This window comes from Helianthus annuus, chromosome 15 (genome assembly GCF_002127325.2).
Source record: "Helianthus annuus cultivar XRQ/B chromosome 15, HanXRQr2.0-SUNRISE, whole genome shotgun sequence".
NCBI lineage: Eukaryota > Viridiplantae > Streptophyta > Magnoliopsida > Asterales > Asteraceae > Helianthus > Helianthus annuus.
The window spans coordinates 22,565,626-22,572,106 of NC_035447.2; the positions used below are offsets into that span (position 1 = coordinate 22,565,626).

Here is a 6,481-nt window from a genome sequence, read left to right on the forward strand (position 1 = left end):
GTAAACGAGCCAAGCATGAGCAAAGGTCTGCTCGATTCGGTTCGGCTCGAATTATTTTTTTTTAATTAGTATATATATACACATACATATATAGAGGCCGGTTAACGTACAATAGGGATTATCGTACATTACGTACGCGATAACCCTAGCCGTCAGATCTTCATCTCCCATGCGATTTAATACCTTCATGCGAACTGTACGAGCTGTGCGAATTCAATCTTCCACATGCGATTTTCTCCATCTACACACCCCATGCCATTTTTCACATTACCCCATGCTAACCATTTTTTCACATGCGATATTCAATTTTCCACATGCGATTCTACACACCCCATGTCATTTTTCACATTACCCCATGCTAGCCATTTTTTCACATGCGATATTCAATTTTCCACATGCGATTCTACACACCCAATGCCATTTTTCACATTACCCCATGCCATTTTTTCACATGCGATATTCAATTTTCCACATGTGATTCTACACACCCCAATTTTTTCACTACATTACCCCATGATAGCCATTTTTTCACATGCGATATTCAATCTTCTACATGCGATTCTACATACCCCATGACATTTTTCACATTACCCCATGCCATTTTTTCACATGCGATATTCAAAGCTTCCAATTTTTTCACATGCGATTTTGTCCATCTACACACCCCATGCTATTTTTCACACTACCCCATGCTAACAATTTTTTCACATGCGATATGTCACTACAAGAAAAAAGCCATTTAGTGGCATACACTTTTAATGACATTTAATTCTTATGCCACTAATTTAGGTTTTTAGTGGCACTTTGTGTATTCCATATTTGCTTACCACACAATTTTTACGGCATTTAGTTTTTTACCACTATTTTATGTTTAACGGCACTTTTAGTGTGCTTTTAATGGTATTTAGGTTTTGTGCCACTGAAAATTTCACCCAAAGCATTCATTTTACCAAAATATTCCCTCTAGAAATTTCACTCCCAAATTTCATTCCCTCTAGAAATTTCGTATCGCCTTCAAATTTTACCAAAATATTCCCTCCCAAAATATTCCTACCAATCCAGATTTCAATTCAAGGTTTTTCTTTTGATGTTTACAGATGAACATATAGGGGGTGTTTGGGATTCCTTTTAACTTATGACTTATAACTTTTGAGAAGTCATAAGTGAGAAGTAACAATTTCTTACTTCTCAATTTCTCCTTCTCAAAGCCATTTGAAGGCATAGAAGTCCTTATTTGAGAGTGTTTGGAATTCCTTTTGATCATAAAAGTTCTTCTCAACAGGTGTTTGGGTTTCCTTTTCACTTCTCAGAACTCAATAAGTGAGAAGTTGGGGCAAAATAAGGAACCCCAAACACCGCCATACTACAATTACGAATTTGAATTCAAGTTTTTTCCCCAAACCCTGATTCTATTTGGAGCCCTAAATCTATTCTTCACCAAATTTCAATTCAGTTAAAGAATTAATGGTGGCCGTTGGGCTAGGCAATCATTTGACAATCGGCACACACACAACCACAGGCCCACGCTACTGGCTCGCAAGCAATTGAACAATCTGGTTTGCGCTTCAATATTTTTATATGGTGTTAGGTAGTATTATTATTATTTTTTTTGATTTGTTGGTCGATCAGGTGTTCAACAAAAAGAAAAGGAATACAAAGGCCATTCGCTAATTTTGTGTTCGATTTGGTACACGTTCTTTCATTGGTTTGTAAGTTTGTTCTTCATTATGTTATTTGCTTTGTTTTGATGTCTCTATTTTGTTTGGGTAATTTTATCTTCGGATTGTGAGCATGTAGAATCGACGTTATTTTGGAGAAGAGGAAAACTTACCGTATTCGCAGCAGAAAGAGGAGTTTCTTAAAGCACTTAAAGAGAATCAAGCCCTAATTTTGGTCGGTGAGGATGTAATGGTAAAGCCACTAAGGTTAGTCCAATGCCTCGATTGTAACTCTAGTTTTATCATGATTTTTGCTTCAATTAGAGATTTGTATATTAATTTTGGATATGAGTATGTTTACAGTGAGTAACTGAATCAGTTTTTATTGTTTTTGTTTGCTGGTATCTGTGAAATATTATGCTATTATGTTTGCTATAAAGCTTGTTGAGTTTTTGATTGAATTGTGAAAAAACAGATTCCTCAATTTGTGCTCAAAGCCGTAGAGTTAGAGAGCGTAGATAAATGTAACAAGTTCATGGCGGTTTGCACCAACTTCTAATAGTATTATCAGAAGTGGTCCAGCTGATGTTGTGGAGAGTGTAAATGGTGTCTCTAATAGTTATTTTTAGGATTATTAGGTGACGTCTCTAAAAAAATGACATCATTTTTTGTATGCAAGTGTTTCCAAACCTTTTTATATTCTGCTAGTGATTGTTAATGCACTACAGGTTGCTGCCTTTGTCCCTAAAAGTGAACTTGACTGTGAAATATATGAGATGCCCATTTGCTAGAAGTAATTGCCAAAACATACTACCGAAGATCCAGATGGAGGAGATGAAAAGACGCGATATAACTTTTTTGCTGATTGGTGGGTAATTTGTCATTTCCTATATGTATAGTTGTCTCTTTTATGATTGGTGGATATATTTTTTATTTAATTGTATATTAGCAGCTTGATTGTATTGGTTTCGAAGAAGCTGAAGATAAGAAAGCCGAATTTATGACTGCAGACTAAATTTATGGATTCTTTCAGGTGCTATTCTTTCTTTAGCCAAAGTAAGACTACAAGGAGTGGAGGAGCTTGGGTTGGGGGCATTGCTCGACGTGGCGAGGGTGGAATCCACAAGCTTATGGTGAAAAATAAGGGGTGTGGCGTGGCCAGCCATGTGAAATTTTTTAATTAAAGTAGCCAACCAAAGCCATCCAAGTAACGTTTGCCACCCCCCCCCCCCCCCCCCCCCCGCGCCAGGCTGAATACCCACGCCAAAGGGGCAAAGCCATGCCCAAGCCCAGCCCGGAGTGGACCAGCTGGCGTTGAAGGGTTTCCTCCTATCTGCATAAAGCTTTTTAGTTCTTCTGTAGAATTAGGCCTGTTTAATCTATCGTAATAGATGCAACTACAGTATTGAAATTTCAAAACTAGTGTTTTATATTTCACTGCATTTGTTGTGTTTAAAATATAGATGATTGTTTTTAAGTTTTTTTCACACATCTCTTGTAGTTTACTAAACTTATTTTGATTTTACCTAATCAAGGTCCCTAAATCTCCAAAATGGCTGCTTAAAGCTTTGCAATGGAGTCGTTTAAGCATGTTTTTACATATGGCCAGGATATGTGCTTTATGAGCAAACAAATTAAGGTTTGACATGTCACGATTTTATAAAGTCATTTAATCATATTTATTGTTAGCTTAAAGCTCTCTTCTTTGTTGCTATGTTATAGTTATAGAAACTTTTGAATTCATTCAAGTTTTTAGGATATGTACAAGACTACAAGTTGTATAAAATTATTTATTTCAAGAAGTCTACGTGTGGGTGTAGAGATTCAACATATCTTGAGATCTTAAAAACAAAGGTATGTATTGTGATACACTTTTTTTATTGGCATTGAGTAAATTATTGAGTCAGTACAGTTTAGTTAATTTTAAAAAATAGAATGCCATTGTTTTGAAATTCCCAGGTATGAAAGTGTGGTTTTGAGTTAACCGAACAAACTCTGTTTTGACGTCTTAACTATTCTATTTGGTCACTTATTTTTTGTACGTATTATGGATTTTTCTTAAATCGTTGGACAGGTTGTAAGGGGTTTGTCAAGAATATATTTGTTGACAACAAACTTGATTATTATTTTTTGTTTCTTAATTTTACTTGTTTCTTTATATTTGGCTAATAATAACTTTTTTTTATATTACGTTAGGGTTTGATGATGTGTCTGCTACTATTTGGCTGTTACCGTAACCCTCGTTCTCCATATTCTCATCATCCTTGCTATCGCTTTCGAGGATCGCAGATCCGACTCCTGGTTGTAGATCCGAATTATTCTTCTCCGGTCATCAATTTCTCTCCCTACGTATGTGCGATTTTGTTTTTTTATATAAATTTAATTGCTGTTCTCACATGCTGTTGAATTAGTCTTCAAATTAGGGTTTGTAGACGCTCAATGTTTATAGAATAATAAAGTATTATCATGTTTTTTTTAATTATAGCGTAAGGTACCTATGTTCGTATGTGAAATTGTGCATCGATTGTTAGAATGGATGTCATGTAAGTTAAAAATTTACATTTGATAGTACGTTTGCTCGTTATAGATTGAAATTAAAGATGTTTTTGTTCATAAATTATTTGAGTTGATTGCATTAAGCAAATGGTGATTTTTGAATCCGTTTGGCGTGTTTGGTATGTATGTGGCTGTACGCTTTATGAATTAGTGCGCACGGATGAATTTTATGGCTTTGAGTTGATGGCGGATCATGGTGACGGCAAGTCGATTTTATTTGCGGCTGAGTTTAGTTATATTGATAGCATTTGTAGATTAGATCTCTAAGTATCAGAGAAATGTTGCAATTTGTTTTTATAATAATCAGATAGGTTTGAAATTTAGAATGTTTCTTATCCGCATTGTATAAAAGTTTTAAGTCTTTATAAGCATCCTCCTCTAGGGGAAGCCGCTGATGCGTAATTTAAATTTAGTTTTGAAGGAAAAACTGGGAAAAGAGTTACCTTGCTAGGCTAGGGCTCTATTCTGAATCTTGTTTTTCATTGCTTCATTTACATAGTTCCCATGCATTCATTGGAAGAGTAGATGCTTTACTTTTTGTTTAAGGGTGTGCAATACGTATTGCAAGCACTATGTTTGCATATCGAAACACTTGTTATGAACCAATCTATGTGTGAGAGTAGTTCAACATCTGGTAGATTGTTTGTTTACATAAACAACTTTTCGGCTGGCCTTTTGGGATGAGTGCAAACTTATACAATTTTAGCGTCTAAAAAAATTTCAGCATAATGTACAGTGTTAGATAGATATACATCTGGTGGAGACTGTGTGGCCTTAATTGATCAGTTTAACAATCCAGGATCACCATTGTTCATATTCCTGCTCAGGTGATTGGCCTTTTTGTTAGTTGAAGATTCTATAGAGTGATGATCATAAATCTTTTAATTTGTTTCTCATATTTCATTTTTTTGTTATTAAATTTATGTTTTTTATTTAATTTATTCTCATATTTCATTTTTTGTTATTGATTTATGTTTTTTTATTTATGGCATCTGGTTGTATGTTTGTAATTACCCTGAGCATATGTCCTTGTGATCCCTAGCATTCGCGCCGGAGGTGTTGGAGTGAATCTTCAAGTTGCGGATACAGTCATCATTTTTGACACAGATTGGAATCCACAAGCATTACATATATGGAGGATTATATGTGTTTTGTTTTTGTAGGATGATCCCCTATGTGTTGCTGCCAGACAAGATGGGAAGATATTAGTCTCTAGTCTGTGGGTTGATCACAGTTTTGATGTCGGAGCGCCTGTGGATACAACCTCGGTCAGTACACAAATCCGATTGGTTTTAGGTTACATAATGACTCTATTCAGGACCGGACTGAGTTACTGGTTTGTAACCAAGTATGTGCATTTGTATTTTATCAGGTAATGTACGTACCAGTGAGATATTTGAATGGGATTCCAGGTGCAACGTAACTAGTTATATGTTTGACAGGATATCAACGTGAAGATCGAGAGGACATTATGGTAATGTCAAAAGAAGTAAGTTTGCCTTTTATTAACTGCTCTTACATCTTTGATAGCTATGGTTATCAGATCTAATCAATTTAACATGAATTGTGAAATTTCAGGTTGAGTATAGTCGGTTGGCTGATGTGGCGACAATAAGTAGTAAGTGCTGGAAACTATGAAGTGGAAGTATGACTACTAAGAAAACGTTAACACGATGATTATTTAACTCGCATGAAGATTATAAAAGAGATTCATGAACACAATGAAGTTTTGAGTTTTTATTCATACACTTGTTAGTTTATTTGGGTTATATGTTTGATCACTAGACTTAAATCGACACTTATTAGACATTTGGAATCTTTGGAAGATTGATTGAACTTTTAATTGAAGTGATTATTTTATGATTTCTACATTTTACAGTTTTGTTTTTATTTTTTAATGTAAATAAATGATAATTGTAATTAATTAAAATTAATATGATAAACATCAATGGCATTTAATTTGATGTGATTTTGTGGCAAAAAAAATATGTGCCACTAAAAGCTCAAAAGTTTGTAATGGCAGATAAAAAAGTGCCACTAAAAGCCTAAAAACTTTGTGCGGCACATTGAAAAAGTGCCACTAAAAGGCTTTAGCGTCAGCGCTTCTTGTGGCATTTTTTTTGTGTGCCGCCCATTCTTACAAGGTTCTTTAGTGGCACTTTCTTGTTTTTCTATGGCACTTTTTGCATGCCACTAGATGACATTTTTTTTGTAGTGTGTATTGAATTCGCACCAGATCTGCACCTGATCGAACGGCTGGGATGATC

The 6,481-nt window shown here is 35.1% G+C and overlaps 1 long non-coding RNA gene across 11 annotated transcripts; it reads left to right on the forward strand.

Moving 5' to 3' along the window:
* The first annotated feature begins 1,000 nt into the window (after positions 1–1,000).
* LOC110911112 lies at positions 1,001–6,083 on the forward strand. 11 transcript variants are annotated; one of them, XR_004880494.1, is made up of 12 exons: positions 1,009–1,556; positions 1,630–1,709; positions 1,798–1,925; positions 2,134–2,296; positions 2,387–2,526; positions 2,611–2,691; positions 3,194–3,297; positions 3,415–3,512; positions 3,855–4,007; positions 5,257–5,482; positions 5,587–5,703; positions 5,793–6,083. It is a non-coding gene; the product is annotated as an uncharacterized LOC110911112 (long non-coding RNA). The 11 variants fall into 11 exon arrangements; XR_002576803.2 differs by having other exon boundaries at positions 1,008–1,556; positions 3,194–3,512; XR_004880488.1 differs by lacking the exon at positions 2,611–2,691 and having other exon boundaries at positions 2,692–3,297; positions 3,408–3,512.
* Positions 6,084–6,481: the final 398 nt, after the last annotated feature.